The sequence below is a fragment of the Rhineura floridana genome, chromosome 10 (genome assembly GCF_030035675.1).
Source record: "Rhineura floridana isolate rRhiFlo1 chromosome 10, rRhiFlo1.hap2, whole genome shotgun sequence".
NCBI lineage: Eukaryota > Metazoa > Chordata > Lepidosauria > Squamata > Rhineuridae > Rhineura > Rhineura floridana.
Window position 1 is genome coordinate 79,117,175 of NC_084489.1, and position 20,830 is coordinate 79,138,004.

Sequence of the window (20,830 nt, forward strand, 5' to 3'; positions counted from 1 at the left end):
TTCAGAGTGTTACACTTTCCCAAGGGACATACTGTACTTCTCTTGCTAATCAAAACGATTGGCCAACCCACAGTACTCTGCTTCAGGGAAGTTTGTGATGACTAAAGATACTGTTTTTCCCCTGAGCAAGTCTGTTAAATTACTTCTGAGCCTGGTAAGGTCCTTTATTTCTATGCTTTTTCACCAGTGGATGCCAAGAATTTAGCAGATGGCCTGTTCTTCTAAAATGCTTGGTGAAACATGTACATATTATAAACGAGGCTTAATAAGAAAAATAGCATTTTGTTTTGTTTCATCCATTTAGTTTGTAGAGGATGTCTCTGACAGTAAATAAGTATTGCTAGCCTTCTATTACTTACTTGGGAGTAGTTCCATTGAGAATGCATTGGCAGTGCTACCCATCTGTTCAATGCTGCATGTTCAGTCACAATCCAGCTTGGTGTATTATTTTGCACTTTGAGGTCCCAGTCCAAAAGGTATGCTCATATCACTCTTGCTGAAAGGTGTCCATCACCACCATTCTCTCTCTTTTGTAATATACCTACTTGCCATTCTACAAATTCAGTTGAATATCAAAGAAGCAAATCTTGCACATTATTAAGATTTCACAATTGATGCAGAAGAAACATTTAAATATCACAGGACACTGAAAGGTATACGAGTTCAACTGAACAATAACAAACAAAAAACCCACACCAAATTAATTTTAGTATCAGTAGGTTCATTCTGTTTTTAACTTCTTCTTTTTAGTGACTTGGGCTGCAATCCAGTACATGTCTACTCAGAAGTAAGCTCCATTGTGTTCAATGGGACTTACTCCCAGGTAAGTGTGTATTGGATTGCAATCCACCCTGCTCATTCAGATATGCTTAAAGTACCATTGTAGATTCCTTGCCTTGACAGACTGCTGCTGTGGTCTACAAAATACTTTTTGGTTATTCCAGGTTGAATTCTAGCCATATACTTGCCTGCCTGTTTCACAGGTGCAGGCAGTATGGGGTTATTTCATCCTAAGATGTTTTGGCACTGTTAACCAATAAGAAAAATAGCTTCATTTCTGACCAACCCTTCTTTTTTCTTCCTTTTCACTGAAGTGCTGCTTCTGATTTCTTAGTACTGTGCCAAGAGAATGCCCTGTAGGAAATATTCTGTGTGAATGCACTCTTGGCAATGAAGTAGGAAAGCAGAGGCAGTCTTGTAAGAGTTTTCACTTGTTTTTCTTAACTTTAGTGCTATGGAAAAGCTCCCTTTCTTGAACTGTACATTTTGTATGTCAGGGTACTAGAATGAAGGAAGAGAGGTTGTTGCTACAAAGACATTTCAAAGAAAGTTTGACGCTGAATAAAATCAGAAGTACAGTGGGTGCTTAGAAGCCTAAATGCTTTGGAAAGAGGCAGAATAGATGAGGGCATCCAGAGAGAAACCGACAGAGAAATCACAAAAATACAAATAAAAAAGCTTGAAAGGCCCATCAGAGACACATAAAAGGACCTATGTTCCTGCAGGGATTTCCCCTGTAGGCCTCCTTTATCCACTAGCACTTAGCAAAGCTGTTTTGTGAGCCACCCTGAATTAACATATTATCATTAGTTTAAAACTTTTTTATTTTATTTTTGCATAAATTTACTACAAAGCTCTTTAAAAAAATAGTGGCCAAAATCAAGCACTACCTTTCTTTTCAGATACTTCCTTTAAAGTTGTTAAAGGCCTGAAGTAGGGGATTGAGATGGCTCCCTCACCAAGCACCTGCTTTATAGCTTCTTTGCTCTTCAGCACAGGTGTTGAATGTACCTGCCAATTTGTAAGCCCAAGCTATCCTTCAGTGTTTGGATGCTATTTGGATGTGGCTTTGCAGTAAATTTTGGTGGTGACTTTGGGCAGGACTTGGGCTAGAGTGCTGGGTCACTCAACATTTCATTGATTTGGGCATCTGTGATGGATTGTATTTCATTAAAGGATTAGTATGCTACTTTGAGTGAGGCCCTACATGTCATTTCAAGAGCAGTTTCAGGCATCTTTTTGACGTGGTCTGCTTCAGTTTTCTGTTCAACATGTTGTCTATATTAGGCCGGTCTTCATAAACCTACCCTAATAAAGAGATATGTGGTGAAATGGTATTATGGTAATCAGGGCTGGTGCCAGGCATGCCGGGGTCCTTGGGCACCAGCTTGCCCTGAGCCTCGGTATGTGTGCACGCACACCACCTACCTGTCCCTCCTGTCTTTTGCAGCTGTGTGTGCTGGGCTGCCATTAACCATGATGGTGGCAGAGGTTTCCGTAAGGGACTGAAGCCTCCACCACCATCTTGATTGATGGCATGCACACGCATCCCTGCCATCAACCAAGATGACAGCAGGAGCATCAGCATTTTAGGGAAACCTTGGCTGCCATCTTGGTTAATGTCAGCCCTGCCCGCGCAGCCGCAAAAGACAGGAGAGACAGGTAGGTGGAGCCAGCGAATACGTGGGCGGCTGGGAAGCTTTCTCTCTGTGATCAGTACTCTGCCACGAATCGCAGAAGTGGAGCGCTACTCCTCCCCCACCCTATTGAGGGGCCTCTGTGGCCCTAGGGGCCCTCGGCCAGGGCCTGACCTGGCTGCCCTTTAGCACCGGCCCTGATGGTAATGGCAAATACTGTTTCCCAAAGTGTTTGCAGGTTTGTATTAAACTGTGTTAGATTTACTGACCATAGTCATAGTTGTTTGCAAATTCCAGTTTGTTCAAGAGATAGATGCTTTTATCCTGACTGAAGATCTGAAGCATCTGACTTAACAATAACCTCTTAAAGTTGACAGAAGTGGAGCTACTTCTGAGTAAGTGCTTGTAAATTTAAGGCATAGTAATACAGGATTCTTAATTTTGTTTAAAGTAACAAATGGCCATGCAGGTCTTACTTGAGAGTCCATATATCCATAAATATGCCAGCAAGGATAGACTGTCTTTATCACAGTCTGAGTAAGTTTTAGCTGCTCAGCCCCATTCTCTGAGATCCTTGGTGGAAGCTGTTGCAACCAGTGATGCCCCCAAACACTGGCAATATATGCTGCCTTAATGATCCTGACTCTATAGGGTAGCCATATAATTTCTGTTCCTGTCCTAGATTAGAGTGTGATTTTATTTTGAGAATATTTCATAAGCTGCTTTGAGAGACTTTTAAAAAGAAGGATATTTCTTTGTGCAGAACATGTCGGCCAAGTTACTGACTGGCACAGCAAAGTAGGATCATGTTACGCCTATCCTTATGGATCTGTATGGGTGCCTGTTTGCTACCAGGGTCAGTTTAAGGTGTTGATATTGGTCTATATAGCCTAGGAACCAAGTATCGGAAGGCCTCCTCCCTTATTACCAGGCAGCCCAGGCTTTAAGATCTGCAGTACAAGCCCTGATCATAACTATAGTTCATGTTACAGTGACACAGAGCAGTGCCTTCTCTGTTATAGCATCCCAGATATAGAATTTATCTCCCCTACATTTTAGGCATCAGCTCAAAATGAACTTGTTTTTTCAGGCTTATGGTATTAGTTGAGAATTTTTGGACTGGCCGTTGGATTTGTATTTTCTGTTTCCTGATTCTTGATATTTTAATATTTCTGTTTCTTGATATCTGGTTTATATTATTGTTTTATGGATTTTGTATTGATTTATACATTTATATTTTATGTTGTACTATCCTGGGAACCTTCTGGTTGAAGAGTGGAATATAAATCTAATAAATAACAAATCTAAAAAGTGAATTAGAGTAGAAATAAGCTTCTTAGGGGAGACAGTAAACTCTATGGGTTGTATCAAGACTGGCTGAAGTTCTTTACCCACTTACCTAGGAGTGAACCCCATTGAACCCTGATAGCTCTTATTCCTAAGTAAACATAAATACTGCCCTTAGTTTCCATTAAATTCAATGGGATATGCCATGACAAACGTTTCTGGTTGATTAGGTAGGAGAAATCCATTCCAGAATTGGATGTTATTCCCGTGACATTCCACTATTATATATTAAATTGTTAGGCTACCAGAAAAGCTGGAGCAGTAATATATGGTGAGTGGAGAAGAGATTCCAGACAGCTGTTATAGGTTAAATTAAGTGTATATAGCATTGTTGTATACAAAGCACACTATGTGATGCAAGACTGATACATGTAGAGCCTGAATGGTAATATCAGATAATATAATATGGGCTTGCCCCTTGAATGAATTTTGTTACTGAATTCTTCTTCTTTGTCTTCTCCTTGGTCAAGAACAAACTAATTAAAGGTACTGTTGAGTTGTAAACTTGCTCAAACATGTATCTTGTATTTACTGGGATATATCCAACATTATATGAGTGTACATAATGGGACTTCCCTTTCCTCTTCTGCCTCCAGTAGCCCCCATGCCCCCCTAAATCTGCATTGGAGGGTTCACCAACCCTCCAGATCATATTTGGGGGAACATGGGGAGCTGCAGAGGGAAGGAAAAGGAGGGAAAGTCCCATTGTGCAAGTGGAAGTCCGTTCCGAATGTAATGGGCACAGCTGGGTTGTCATCCGATGACTATAAATTGTAATTAAAATTTGGTGACCATATGTTAAATGAATGTAAAAAACATGTAACCTGGATTCTAGATTTTTTTTAAAAAAAATTGCATAAATTATGTCTTGGGATGCATCTCCTATACTCACTGATGATGTTTAGTGACACATTTTGTTTAGTGACACAATAGCCTGCCCTTAGATCTCCAGGTGCTGCTTTTGAATGCCAGGTCGGTACATAATAAAACTTCTCTTGTCCACGATTTAATTGTGGATGAGGGTGCTGACCTGGCATGTATAACCGAGACCTGGGTGGGTGAGCAGGGAGGAGTTGCCCTCTCTCAGCTTTGCCCACCTGGGTATTCGGTGCAGCACTATGGTAGATCTGAGGGCCGGGGAGGCGGGGTCGCTGTGGTCTATAGGAGTACTTTCTCGCTCACCAGGCATCCTGTCCAGACGGCGACTGGTCTAGAGTGCCTCCACCTTGTGCTGGGCCAAGGAGACAGACTGGGAATCCTGTTGGTGTACCGTCCACCTTGCTGCCCAACAGCTTCCCTAGCTGAGCTGACAGAGATGGTCTCGGAGGTGTTGTTGAGGTCCCCCAAACTTGTAGTGTTGGGGGACTTCAACGTTCATGCCGAGGCTATCTTATCTGGGGCGGCTCAGGACTTCATGGCCTCCATGACAACCATGGGGCTGTCTCAATTTGTTACTGGCCCAACGCATGTGTCGGGTCACACTCTTGATTTGATCTTCGCCACTGGTCATGGAGATGGTGATCTGGAGGTGGGGTGTTTTTCATCTACCCCATTGTCATGGACAGATCATCGCCTGTTGAGTTTTAGACTTACGACGACTCTTTCCCTCTGCAAGGGTGGAGGACCTATTAAGTTGGTCCGCTCCCGGAGACTCATGGATCCTATTGGTTTTCAGAGGGCTCTGGGAGTTTTTCCGGCTGATAGTACTGGCGCTCCTGTCGAGGCCTTGGTCGAACTGTGGAATATGGAGATGACCCGGGCTATTGACACGATCGCTCCCGCGCGCCCTAGACTCTGATGTTATGACAGATGAATCCACTGAAGTGTCCAGAACACGGTCTTGTCCTTCGTTATTGGATGAGTTTCAGTTGGTGCAGCTTGAGGAAGTGGACAAGGTGCTTGGAATGGTGCGGGCGACCACGTCTGTGCTAGATCCTTGTCCATCTTGGCTAGTGAAGGCTAGTAGGACTGGTACCACCGGCTGGGCTAAGGAAGTGATAAATGCCTCTTTGAGTGAGGGAGTAGTCCCTAGTAGCCTCAAGGAGGCAGTAGTAAGACCTCTTTTAAAGAAACCTTCCTTAGACCCAGATAACCTGAACAACTATAGACCGGTGGCGAATGTCCCCTTTTTGGGCAAGGTTCTGGAGCGGGTGGTTGCCGGCCAGCTCCAGGCGCTCTTGGATGAGACCGATTATCTGGATCCGTTTCAATCCGGTTTTAGGCCTGGTTTTGGCACTGAAACAGCCTTGGTCGCCCTGTACGATGACCTTTGTCGGGAGAGGGACAGAGGGAGTATGACTCTGTTGATTCTCCTTGATCTCTCAGCGGCGTTTGATACCATTGACCATGGTATCCTTCTGGGGAGACTCGCGGAGTTGGGAGTTGGAGGCACTGCTTGGCAGTGGTTCCGCTCCTACTTGGCGGATCGTCGCCAGAAGGTAGTACTTGGGGAACATTGCTTGACACCTTGGACTCTCCATTGTGGAGTCCCTCAGGGGTCGGTTTTGTCCCCCATGCTTTTTAACATCTACATGCAGCCTCTGGGTGCCGTCATCAGGAGTTTTGGAGTGCGTTGCCACCAGTACGCTGATGACACGCAGCTCTATTTCTCCTTTTCATCCTCTACAGGTGGGTCTGTGGATGTGCTGAACCACTGCCTGACCGCGATAATGGACTGGATGAGAGCTAATAAACTGAGACTCAATCCAGACAAGACTGAGACACTGTTGGTGAATGCCTTCCCTGTTCAGATGGTGGATGTTTACCCTGTTCTAGATGGGGTTACACTCCCCTTGAAGGAACAGGTTCGTAGTCTGGGGATGCTTTTCGATCCTTCCTTGTCTCTTGAGGCGCGGAATGCGTTCTACCATCTTCGGTTGGTAGCCCAGCTACGCCCCTATCTTGACAGGGATGACCTCGCCTCAGTTCTTCATGCTCTGGTAACTTCTAGGCTGGATTACTGTAATGCGCTCTACGTAGGGCTGCCCTTGAAGACAGTTCGGAAACTTCAGCTAGTGCAAAATGCAGCAGCCAGACTGCTGACGAGGACCAGCCGGTCAGCACATATAACACCTGTTCTGGCCCATTTGCACTGGCTACCTATCTGTTTCCAAGCCAGATTCAAGGTGCTGGTTATGACCTATAAAGCCTTACACGGCGTGGGACCGCAATATCTTGTGGAACGCCTCTCCCACTATGAACCTACCCGGTCACTTCGCTCAGCAGCTAAGGCCCTCCTCCGGGTACCAACTCATCAGGAAGCCCTGAGGACAGTTACTTGATCTAGGGCCTTTTCTGTAGTGGCCCCCGAATTGTGGAATGGCCTCCCCAAAGAAATACGCCTGGCGCCTACGCTTCTATCTTTTCGGCGCCAGGTTAAGACCTGGCTATGCTCCCAGGCATTTTAATGTGTTTAACTTTTATATTCTGTTGTTCCTTGTTTGTGTTTATTATTGTTTGTTGATTTTATTATGATATTTTGTATTTTAATCTTTTTGTACACCGCCCAGAGAGCTATTCGCTATGGGCGGTTTAAAAATGAAACAAATAAATAAATAAATAAATAAAATTTGACTATCATTAGAAAATGTTTTTTTGACATTCCAAATGTGAATCAGCAGCTGGGGAAACTGGCTATTAATGATAGGCAATAAAACTAGCTGTGCATGAAGCTGTGTTGCATATACAAATAAATTATGAGAAACTAATTTTCTCTTAACTACCTACAGTTGCAAAAAGTTTTTAATATAGCTATAACAATAGCAGATAAAGTATTTTTAAGTAGGCAGTGTGTTGCTTCTCAATCAGTAGTAAATGTTAAAAGAAAAGGGATGCAAAGAATAATTCCTCAATCTTATATATATTTTAGAGGAACAAAGGATTTATAGATGTGATGTAGTAAGGTGATTTGATTAATATCATGAGATATGAGCTGAATATTCCCACTTTAGCTGAACTGAGCAGCCTTTGATATGTTTCATCAGCCCACTCTGGTCCTGCCTAATCTGTATAATACAGGTGTAATCAAAGTTGCCTATATTACAGGGTTGTTTCAAGCACAGGAGTGCTTTTCAGTACATAGGAGTAGCCTTGTATAAATGCTGGCCCTTAACTATAGAGAATCAGGTGGAAGAATACATAGTATGGTAAGGGGACTGCAGAAGATAAAAACTAGTATGCATAAACCTGCAGTGCATATTACTAATTGTGCATAAGCTGATTGCACCAGCATCACCGGCATTGAGACACAAATGGGATACAAATAGCATTGTTCTAATATGGGCGTAACCAACATGGTGTCCACCAGATGTTTGGGACCACAGCTCCCATAATTGCTTACCATTTGCCACGATGCTGGGGCTGATGGGAATTCCACTCCAAAACATCTGATGGGTACCATGTTGACTACCCTTGTTCTGGAAAGGTGACAGCAGCATTCACTACAGATTTCTAAACAACGAACAGTTCTTCTGTATGCTCAGAACTCATATCATGTGGGCAAATCAATTGCAGAATTATTAGTATATTAAAACACATTTATTGGATTGATTGGTAAGAGCTGTATTTTAATAGTTTAAACAAAATTTTTTTGATTATGGATCCATTACATCAGACTGCCTTGGGCATCATGAAAATGTTCTCTGTCAGATCTGAACTCTTGTGATGGATACATTTTCTAGAAAAGGTCGGCCCTGGCAGCAGTGTTCACTCATATGAAAAACAAAAAGGTCAAAATACTTGGGAAGCAGGTAAAGTAGAGCTAGAAGCCAGGCGCTGCATACTAGTATAAGGGGCTCATAATCACATTCTCTTAATTTTATTTAGATCTATTCCATGCATTAACATTGGCAGTTCATTTATTTTGTCTACTGCAAAAATGTCAAACTTATTAAGCACTATGTGGTAATTTGGTATTCTATACACTTCATTTCACTTTTTTAATTGGACAAATCAAGGTTGTAGTATTGCTACCTTCTTTCATCATGGGTTCTAGCATTAAATTGCTGACCACTTCTGAAGTATCTGAAATCTGACATTATATGTCTAAAATAATTAAGCAGCATAGACTTTAGAAATTGGAAGACAAATTCGCTCACATCATTGCTAGCCCTGCAAAGTAATTGAGGCTACTTTATGTTGGTTACTTTATGTTAAACTGAATTATCATGATTCCAGTGTCCAAATCTTTTGCTATGTGCCCAGTTGGCCTTACAAACCCAGAAAAATGCTCCAGCCTGAATGGATCTCTAGGAAAAAGAGTTGCTAAGAAAAACCTCTCTTCATGTGCTTTTAATTTAGACTCAACTACATAATTGTGAAGATTCTCTCCATTTATATTAGGGCTTCTGTGGAGGAAAGGGGGTATGTACTTACTCTATAATAACAAAATCCAACTTCCATTCCAATGGTTCTCCTAAACCCATGCCACTGTCGCCATTCAGTCTCATTTATTCCATCTGAATCCTTAACTTACCAATAACCTGGTAAGAGTGTGGTACAGAAGTGGCAGAAACCCAGACAAATACAGATACTATTCACTAATAGGTAAAAAAAACACCTTGCGGTTTAAGAATGTACCTATAGCCAACAGTTATTTCTATCAAACTTTAAAAAGCAGGGAGATTGGGCAGCTATAGTGAATGCAGCAGGGGAGGAGGAGACCTGACCTCCTGTCTGAGATATTGTACTGCCCTACACATTTGTCAAAATGCAAACACAATTTGGGTTGGTCTTTCACAGTCCAATTCACTTCCTGTGTAGCTTGGAAGAATTTGGTAACATGTGCCACTGAGCATATGATGAGTGGTGTCAACACCTGTCATCTCCAAAAATGGAGAATTACATTTTTGTATGTTTGTTGGTGTTCTTCTTACTTTGCTTCTTGCCAGTGTTACTACTCTTTCTACAGAGAATCCAAACTAGAAAATTTCTTTCATTATTCATTCTAGAACTCTGTGTTAAATTTATTTTTATTAATTTCAAAGCCTTTTTATTGGTCAGTGTCATATGATGGTGAAGACAGCCTTTTGTGTTTCAAACTGGAGGTTATGTTCTATTTCTGTTTTGGGTGAATCTGAAACTGCACTTTGATGTAAAATCAGTCTGATTACAATAAGTTGCTACTTAAGCAATGAGTCTGATTGCATTGGACCGCAATATCTGATGGAACGCCTCTCTCGCTATGTACCTACCCGTTCACTGCACTCGACGTCTAAGGCCCGGTCCCAACTCATAGGGAGGCCCGGAGAACAGCAACTAGATCTAGGGCCTTTTCAGTGGTGGTCCCCGAATTATGGAATGCCCTCCCAGATGAGATACGCCTGGCGCCTTCTTTGTTATCTTTTCGGCGCCAGGTAAAAACCTACCTCTTTGCCCAGGCATTTTAAGCTTAATTTAATTTTAATTTTAAACTTAATTGTAATTGTAATTTTTATTTTAAGTTGTATTTTAATTCTGTTCTTAAATATGTTTTATAATCCACACTTGTTCGTATTTTAATTGTGGTTTTATCTTATGTACACCGCCCTGAGATCTTGTTGCTATAGGGCGGTTTAAAAATGCAATTAATAAATAAATTAAATAAATAAATAAAATAAAAAACAAATCTGGCCTGCCCAAGATGCATGTTTTCAGCCTGATATGCTTAAGCTTCTCTACTTAAGGAAAGATGGGCATGGTCGATTTAAAAACATCGAGCACATCTAGAATTTTGCTAGAATATATTTTACCTCCCACTGTTTTATCTTGTGCAAACAGCCACTCCTCATGTCCATTGGAAACAATTCTGCAGAATAGTCAGTGTCGTCATTGGAGTTTTTGAGTTTTTTTAGTGTTGCAAAATGTTGCTGTACTTCACATATTCACAGAAACAGAAGCAAAAGAAAATGTTTACTATAGGAAACTTCACTAAAATGTTGCAAATAAATCAGACATATTTAAAATGAATATCTGAACTCTATCAACTGTCTTAATATTGTTTTATCCTCCCTGCTGAAACAAGATCAGCACAGCACATATCTTGTTTCGGTTACTTGGGCTGATTGCAGGTGTTGCCACCACTCACCATATGCTCAGAGGCACATGTTACCAAATTCTTCCAAGCTACACAGGAAGTGGATTGGACTGTGAAAGACCAACCCAAATGGTGTTTGCGTTTTTACAAATGTGTAGGGCAGTACAATATCTCAGAGAGGAGGTCAGGTCTTCTGCTCCCCTAGTGCCCACTATAGCTGCCCAATTTCCCTGCTTTTTAAAGTTTGATAGAAATATCTGTTGGCTATAGGTACATTCTTAAACTGTGAGGGGTTTTTTGCCTACTAGTGAATTTCTCTGCTTTTTAATCTGGGAGGTAAGAAATGGGATCCTGTGCACGTTTCCTGAGAATGAATTGATCATTTGCATGCGTATTTAGTTCAGTGGGATCTGCTCCCCTGCAGTCATGCTTAGGATAGGTGAAACTGACCACAGGGGGATGGGGAGGGGAGGAGGAGGAGGAGCAGGGGTAGGGGAGGAGTATGGAGGTGAGAAAGAGCAGAGGGAAGGAGGCAGATGGGAGCAGGCAGGAGGGGGAGGGAAGGAAGAGGGCAGGTTTGATCATTTGCATGCTTATTGAGTTTAGTGGGATTTACTCCCGTACAGTCATGCTTAACATATGTAAAACTGATCATGGGGGAAGAGGAGGAGAAGAGGGACGGAGGGAGGGCTGGAGTGGGGAGGGGAGGAGGAAGAAGGAAGGGGGGAAGGAGGGGAAAGGCAGGTCTGAGCATTTGCATGCTTATTGAGTTCAATGGGATTTATCCCCCCGCCAATCATGGTTAGGATAGGTAAAACTGACCATGGGGGAGACGAGAGGAAAGGAGGGGGAGAGGGGAGCGGAAGGAGGAAGAGGGGGAAGAAGGAGATTGGGAGGGGGAGGGGGAGGGAAGGGGCAAAAGGGAGGTAATGGGAGGGAAAAGGAGGGGAGGGCAGTTTTGATCATTTGCATGCTTATTGAGTCTGATCATGTGCAAGCTTATTGAGTTCAATGGGATTTACTCCCCTGCAATCATGCTATGATAATAAAACTGACCAAGGGGGAGGAGGAGGAGGGAATTGGAAGTTACCTCTGTTTTGATAACCTCCGTGGTTAGGGAACTGCAGTCTTATACAGGAGACTGCCTTTGAATACTGTCCAGAAACCTTCAGCTGGTCCAGAACATGGCCATCAAGCTTTTACTGAGGTACTATAGGTCTGATTGTATCCAAATGCTTAAAGTTGCTCTGCTTGCCATTTTGTATCTAGGCACAATTCAAAGAGCTGGTTTCCTTGAAAGACTGAAACAGCCATGGACTAGGGCAGTGTTCTTGAACTTTGGGTCTCCAGAAGTTGTAGGACTACAACTCCCATGATCCCTTGACTAGTGGCTAAGCTGGCTGGAAATGATGGGAGTTGTAGTCCAAGAACATCTAGGGACCCAAGGTTGAAGAACAGTCGACTAGGATATCTTAAGGACTGCCTATTCCTATACAATCCTGCCCATATATTATTTTTTTTCTCTTAGGCTCTGTTCCATGTTACTTTAAGAGGTAAGGTGGGTTGTCAAGCAGACAGAACCTTTTCTGAGGTTGCAACCAGTCTGTGGAATCCCCCCCCCAGCTTCATTTGGCAGCCATTCACAGTGGTATTTACATGCCAGTTGTTTTTTTTAAAAAACTTTTATTTACCAAGGCCTTTGATAGCGCTTGAAATGATCTCTCCCCCTGTGGCTTCACTCATATTGTGGTGATTTTTTTAAAAAAATCCTAAGATACATTGAAAGCTTTTTGTTAGGCAAAAAGTGGATTGTGGATCAAGCTCTATTGGGGAAATATGCGAATTTGCAAGTCTTGATGTACTAAATCAGTGTTTATAGACTCAAATGCATTTTTGTGAAGATGCTTCAAAAGAATGTCCAAGTTCATCTTACCTTTTAGATGCAACTGAATGGTACAGGGGAACAGAAAGTGGTAAGAATTAGAAGAGTGCAAATGTATGCTTGCTAATGGGTAAGGGTGCTGGAGGAGAATAAATGTGGGTCTTCCATTTGGTAGCTTTAATAGCAATAAAATTAAGAGCAACAGAAATGTTACAGATATACAAGCCCTTTAAAATTTTATCATCTGTAATTTCTACCAGTTGAACAATCTGCATTACAAGAAAAATGATTATTAGTTTGGAATGCAAAGTTAACTGAATGCAAAATTAAGAAACAGATGGTGAAGAATTGTTATGGTTTGTTTTACTCCTGGGTGAGGGGAACATGTGTGGTTGTAAAAATGTCATTGGACTTCATAAAACAAGAAGCAAGTAGAATTTGCAGTTGTGCACATCTGTTTTGGGACATAGTTAAAAGGTTAGAAGAATCAGTTTTCAAATATTTATCAAAACTATATAATTTACTTAACAGTCAATTGCTTTAGTTAAGAATCAAGCTTAATGTACTATGGAATTCAATACAAAAAGTTGGCAAATTATTTATTTCCCCCTGGAAATACTAAGGATCACTGAATAAGGCTACTTTTAGTACATGTTGAAAGCTCATACAGCAATTAAATTGTTTAAATGTCTAGGTTGTCACATAAAGGAACCTAATACAATTGAAAAATAATATAAAATGGGGGTAAGGATGGCAGTCTTGCCATACCATCCACTTCTTTAGATCTAAAATACAAAGAAACGCTTGAGAAAAAATAATATACTGTGGGAGAAAAGGTAATAGTTTATTTGACCAATATGGTCTAGTTGAGCAAACCAGGAGCAGCAGACAGAGTAAATTTTTCATAGCTTTTATTATGTTAGAAATTACATTAATATTTCAAGCTAAATCATTTTAACATTTACTGTCTTAATTGTTTTATATGGCTTAGTATAAACAAATTAGTTGTAAGAGTTAGCTTATGGCAAATCTGTACCATTCGGAGAACCCAATTTAAGAAGCAAATAGAAAGGAATTTAGCTCTAAGGTCCTGACTGGCAGCACTGGTAAAAGCATGGAAAGGGTGGCGACAAAAGAGAGTAAGGGAAGTCACCACAAAGGGGTAGATAAGGAATTTTTCTCTCTAGAAGACACCTGCTATATATTAGTTATATCCAACATAGTCTGGGGGTTCTTTTTGATCCATTCCTGTCCCTCGAGGCTCAGGTAGCCTCGGTGGCACGGAATGCATTCTACCATCTTCGGATGGTAGCCCAGCTACGCCCCTACCCGGACAGCGATGACCTCGCCTCAGTTGTGCATGCTCTGGTAACCTCTAGACTGGACTACTGCAATGCACTCTACATGGGGCTGCCTTTGAAGACAGTTCGGAAACTACAGCTAGTGCAAAACGCGGCAGCCAGACTGTTGACGAGGACGAGACGGTCCGCACACATAACACCTGTTCTGGCTTGTTTGCACTGGCTACCTGTTCGTTTCCGGGCCAGATTCAAAGTGCTAGTTTTGACTTATAAAGCCTTACACGGCGTGGGACCACAGTACCTGGCGGAACGCCTCTCCCGATACGAACCTACCCGTTCACTACGTTCAACATCAAAGGCCCTCCTCTGAGTTCCGACCCATAGAGAGGCTTGGAGGGTTGTAACAAGATCTAGGGCCTTTTCAGTGGTGGCCCCCGAATTATGGAACAGTCTCCCCGACGAGGTACGCCTGGCGCCTACACTTTTATCTTTCCGGAGCCAGGTCAAAACCTTTTTATTTTCCCAGGCATTTTAATATATTTTATTAGCTTTTAATATGTACTAGATTGTTTAATTGTTTAATATGTTTGCCTTTTAGTGTTTTTTATGTGACTTTATTGTATTTTACTTACTGTTGTGCACCGCCCAGAGAGCCTTCTGGCTGTGGGCGGTATAAAAATTGAATAAAATAAATAAAATAAATAAATATAACTGCCAGAAGCTGTCCTAATAATTAAGAACTTCTTTAGCACCTTTCTTTTCAGTATGGACTTCATGATATCAGATGAATGAGTTTTGCATTAACAAAAATCATTAAAAAAAATCACGTTCAGTTCCTATCATGTTCCACTTTGCTATATTCCTTAGTTTTTCATAGCTAGACGGGATGAAAGGAAAGAAGAGTGCTCTCTTCCTTTGCTTCTTCCAGATGCAATTTTGTTTCTTTCCTTCATGACAGAATTTGAAGTGTGAGTTCCGTCTTCATCTTGGGGGGAAAATGGCAAAGCAAGCATGCAAGGAAAATAATAGTCAAACTATAGTTACTCTCTTGATGGTTCCCTTGTCTCATCTATGGAAACTTTATTTTTTCTTTAATTATGTTATGGCAAAATTGTATCTGCTTATTACTAAGGCTGTTATTAGGTTGCCAGTTATTTTAATAGCATCAATAGGAACACAGTAGGGCCCCGCTTACCGGCGCTTCGCTTATCGGTGTTCTGCTAATGCGGCGGCTTTAATTCCCCTTTTTAAAGCCGATTTTTGCGATTTTGCATCATTTTTGCATCATTTCCGTGCAACGCACCCCATTATAATCAATGGGGTTCCGCTTTACGGCGATTTCCGCTTTACAGCGGGGGTCCGGAACAGAACCTGTAAATAAATAAAATTAAAGAGATAGAAATAAGAAATAAGCCTGCAGCATTCTCATCTGAAATGCTTAAGATGATCCCTGCTCAAGCTAGTCCAGCAAACTGATTTCAGTAGATGCCTCCAGAAGCCTACAGAAAAGGTCATGAAGGCAACAGCCCTCCTTTACTGAAGACTTAAAAGTATCTGATCTCTCAGGGTTATCCTGCTTCTGACATGGAGTTTTCAATTTCATTGCAATCCTATGCATTGTTACTTGGACGTAAATCCCACTGAGTTCAATAGGACTTACTCTGATGCAAGTTGGTAAGGATGGCAGTCTTAATTATCATGGCTATCGTAGCTGCTAGGTCTATCCTCCATGAATTTGTCTAACCCATTTAAAATTACACTAAAGATATATATCTAATGGCTCTGATTTTTGAGAAGCAAGATTCTTTTTTTCACTTATGCCCATGTATGAAATATAAGTGTCCCTTCATGTGGGAAACATCCAGGCATCGTCTTTAAGCTCTTCAGATGTATGTTTTTTGTAAGTACTCTAAGAAAAGGTAAAAAGGGCTTGGATCCAGATTTACCCCTCCACAAATGGGAGGAACTAAGATCCAGTGGAGGCTCCCTGCTGGATGAAGGGGGCAGTGTGGCAGCTAAAGGAGTTGCACTGGTTACCGGTTGTTTTCCGAGCCCAATTCAAGGTGTTGGTTCTGACAATTCTCACCTGACTCTGCAGCCCCCAGTGCCACCTTCCATGTTGTTCTGGAAGGTCTCCCCACCCTCTGAAGCAGCTTTTCAGGTAGCTGGATTGGGAAGGAGGAATCTGCACAAATCACCACCCTGCCGCATTTCTCCAGCACAAGCAGAATCTTGCTGGATCAATCCAATGTTGTTATCACAGTATAGCAGAAAATGGGCTGAATTTTGAATTTTGAATTTTTAGATATTTACTAAAATACTTATTTCTGATTGAAAGCAGTTAAGATAAAATCCAAACAAGAAAGCTGATCAGGTTCAACTTTTCAAAAGCCTGTCCCTGTTTTTTCTGTTCCGTTGGAAGTATGGTATTAAATGGATGAGGGAAGAGAAGTAGGAGGACAGCAGGAATATGGAATATTTGGTGGAGCAAACTGTGTGAAACAGCCAGAACAGCAGGGGAAGAAATTGAAAGGAAAAATATGAGAGAAAGTAGTTAATTAAGAACATAAGAACATAAGAAGAGCCTGCTGGATCAGGCCAGTGGCCCATCTAGTCCAGCATCCTGTTCTCACAGTGGCCAACCAGGTGCCTGGGGGAAGCCCGCAAGCAGGACCCGAGTGCAAGAACACTCTCCCCTCCTGAGGCTTCCGGCAACTGGTTTTCAGAAGCATGCTGCCTCTGACTAGGGTGGCAGAGCACAGCCATCATGGCTAGTAATTGTATGGAATATATGGTGCTGGGTTTCTGGTCTTAAATTTCTAGTTAGTTCAACAGCACTCATCAGAGAATTTCTTCAAGTCAAGGAACATGTCAAAATTAGGAAAGTTTTGAACTAGCAATGGAAACATGCTTGTTCTGATAGCTCACTTTCTTGATCTTGCCGAAACAAAGTCTTGTTCCACAAAACAAAGATGTAATCTGATATGAGCCATCTTTAGCCAATATCAAGTCTCCTACCTGTTACCATTTGCTTTGATATTCCCATACCTGCTTCTGCTTTAAGTTCCATTCAATGCATTGTGTAACGTGCTTTGACATTTTGTGTTTTTTTTAAAAAATGCCCTTATGAAATATTTCTGTGCTTCACAATTAAAAGCTACCATAAAAGTGGTAGCTTTTATGTAACACAGCTTTAAAAATATTTTAATCGTGTGCTGTTTGAATTCTTTGCCAAAGGTCAGGCAGAGTTACAATAACAATATACTTGATCTCCTTGGATCATAACTTCTAGTCTTGTTGTAGCAAAACAGTGCTTCTGCTGTGGAAAACATGCCTTCTAGTTAGCAGCTGTTGCAAAACCTTCCTGTGGGGATTTACTACTTCTGACTGCTTTATCACTTTACTCTATGAATTCAACAAATGTTGATATCCTTAGGGTTTTTTCATTTTTTTTTTCAGATTACTTATAGCACATTGTTTATAAAGTGGTTTTCTTGCTAAGTTGCCAAATGCTTTTAATTGCCAGCATAGTTTTACCATATGTGTTGTAAGGGTTCGATTAAAAGCAATTAAATTCCTGCTTCTCTGCATGGTGTTGTAACTCAACATGTGCTGGACATTTTTCACTGTTTCTCAAGTTTCTCCAGACTGTTCTCATTTTTGAAAATCTAATTTATGTAAGCACCGTGTGTAAAATTGATGACAAGAATACTTAGCTGATAACCTGAGCAAGCAGTGTGAAGTTGAAAGGTTAGTGCTGCTAAATTGATTGCCCAGTATGGTTGAAAGATGGTCTATAAATAAATCCTCCTTTTCTTCATAGTGGATTAGAAAAGTTATTTACATTCATAATTATTATAATTTTAAAAACAGTAACTCTTTGTGTGTGTGTGTTTGTGTGTGTCTGTGAGTGAGTGAGGGAGAGAGAGAGAGAATGAAAACAATTCAAATGGGAAGTTTTTGGTTAAAAACTCAAATCACCACAGTGCATTTGTATTTGAACAAGATGTGTGTTGTATATAGCCATCTCTGGCTTTTAAAATGGAAACATGGGGTATAAATGTAACATATCAATAATATCAGTTCTAATTTGACTGGAATATTTTCAGTGACTGTACCCAGACATTGGAATGTCCTGCCCAGAGAGATCTGTCTTGTCCTTTCCCTGTTGGTTTTCCATTGCAGTGCATTTCCATTGCAGATTTTGCTGAACTTTAGCAGAAGGAGTTTTGCTGCAATATTTACTTTGTTTCCCTGGCCTATGGCACTCTGTTTCTTCTTTGAAGTAATGATGTTTTAGCATTTTATTTCTATCTTAGTAATGTTTTGTTGTGTATTTATCTATGGTGTATCCTTTTCTTTATTAGTTAACTTGAACTTTTTGAAACATCATGTTTTAAATAAATAAGTATAGATGAATTGTTGATATATTCAGGTTGGATGTCAGTGGCTGGACATAGTAGAAACATTCTAGTGATTATATGAAGAATTTAGCTCATTGGCATAGTATTTTAATTGAGTTATGGAGTAGAGCCGGATAGTGATTCCCAGACTGAAGATGACATTCCTAAGGGGCCATGGGAAGTTGCTATGGAAGACATACTCTCTATATCAGTAGCTTGAAATAGGGCACAGTTTCAGATTTCAGTTGTGGTGAGAATTCTGTTTCTGGGAAGTTAGGATATAAGCTTCTCAGAAGCTGTTTGGACATTGAGTCAGACTATGGTCTGCCATTAAACCAGGAAGTCTTGGATCACAATGTATGAGGGGAGCAGAGAAGTACAGGAAGTAGCAGCACCTCTCTTGGAGTTAGTTCTTGTAGTGCCAAATCATGCTTTGGCCTGATGTGTGAATGCAGCCAGTATAGTAAGGATTCTTCCTTCTCTCCCAATCTTCCTTCTCTCCCAATCTTCCTTCTCTCCCAACTATCCTGATCCATTGTGAGACGAGGTGATGGCCCAGGACTCCAGAATAGGCCAGGAACTAATGCAAGGTCAGGACCCTGGACAAGGATAGAGGTGCTAATACAGTGGGTTCAGGACCACGGTTAGCAATCCTGCAGCTGAGGCAAAAAGAGCATGTTGTCTTGACACTGGCTTAGAGAAACTGCCAAAGCTTTATAGCCTTGGCTAGATAGTAAAGTTTAATGCCTTCACCTTGAGTGTAGCATTTGGCAGTTAAAGGATCAGTGCCTTTTTATACATCTGTTGGCTTCTTTTGGGCAGCAAGGTTTCAAGCTGTGGGGACATCTTTGGGGAAATCTTCTCAGGAGCTGCTGGTTGAATCTTTGGAGTCTAGTGACAGAGGTATCTCCTTGGAGTTTAGGGGATGAGGTGCAGGCTTTGGTGCTGCTGGAGCCACAAGGGAAGGACCAGGGAGTGTATATGCCTCTGGCTACTAGTGTATGTGGACTCTGCATAAGAGGATTCCTTGTCTGGTGCTATGACATAAGCTGACTGACAGGCCTATTTTAAAAGGCTCCTATATTCCTGCTTTTTTTTTTTTGCTGACTGCCAATTGACTTCTATCCCTAGTTCATGGGGAATAATCTTAGAGCAGCAGAGGTTCAAAAAGAGGTTATCCTTCAGGGCTAGTTTTAATTTAAAGTCCTAAAAGGCCTGATCCCTGCATGCCTGAAGGAGTACTTTCTCCTGCATATTCTGCACCATCCACTGAAACTGGCTAGGGAGGCACTGCTTTGAATTCTGTCTTTTCAGGAAGTTACATGAGTGAAGGCTTAGAGCACGACCTTCTTTATCATTGCACTGATGTTGTGAAACGCCCTTATAAGAGAAAACCTTTTGGCATCTCCCTTTATTCTATTCAGGGCAAGTGAAAACTTGTATGTTTTCACATGTAACTTCCACCATAGCCCAGGACACATGAAATCTGTAATCTGAATTACTTGCTCTGAGTATCTATAAAAATATTTCCAGTGTTTATAATTTTAGTAGTTTTATGATTGACGTATGTGTTTACCTTGTATAGTTCTATGGGTAGTAGGATAGGAAATAAGTTCATAAATAATTTTAATAAATAAAATAACCACCTGTTCACTTCAAATAATTGAAAATCTTGATATTTCTCTTTTTTGATCAGTGTTGAAAACTGCAGATACAATAATTTGGTGCATACAACACAGAGTTAATAAATACATCATCCAGAACAAAATGCAAATCCTGAAACAGAAGCTCCTTTTATTGACATATCCTTCAATCCTATTATAATGAAAAATGCAATGGTTGAAACAATTTGTATCTGTAACATTTTATAAGGTGAATGATGCAATAGCTTCTCTGTTATATCATGGAATTAAACGTTTAGCCAATCTTCATTAGTTCATATCTTTCCACAGGTAAAAGCATGCTAATAAACACTGATAATTTTAGGTAGTTAGTTGCTTCCATACTGTTACACAGATATATCCAATGTAATTATATATTCTGCTAATATTTTCATAATTTCAATTTACGCTATACATTATTTTTCACCAGGAAAAATATACCACCTTTATTATCCCTTTCCAATAGGTTTTTAAATAACTTTTGTATAGCATTCTGCATTTATTTTACAGGACATGCCACAAAGCAAATAACACGAAAAACTAGTGGACATTTAGCCTAGTGAAAATGTTGAAGATGCAAAGAGAACACCCATTCCACTGTTATATCTAAAACAAAATAGATGGAATGAGATGAATTGAGCTGCAAGTTAAATTTATTTAATACTTTGCTGTAATAATTTTGATGGATTACCATATGCTGTGTTGTGGTGAAGGAAATCCAAGCTGTGGAATTTTCCTCAAAATTTATGGCAGGGCTAATGAAAGGGACTGAAAAATCTTTTACTGTGACTAAATCGTACTGGAATA

At 40.9% G+C, this 20,830-nt stretch overlaps 1 protein-coding gene across 11 annotated transcripts in view; it reads left to right on the forward strand.

The window, feature by feature from the left end:
* Window positions 1-20,830, forward strand: part of KMT2C (lysine methyltransferase 2C) — a 283,231-nt gene that overhangs the window by 104,587 nt on the left and 157,814 nt on the right. The gene's annotated exons all lie outside the window — the stretch shown is intronic.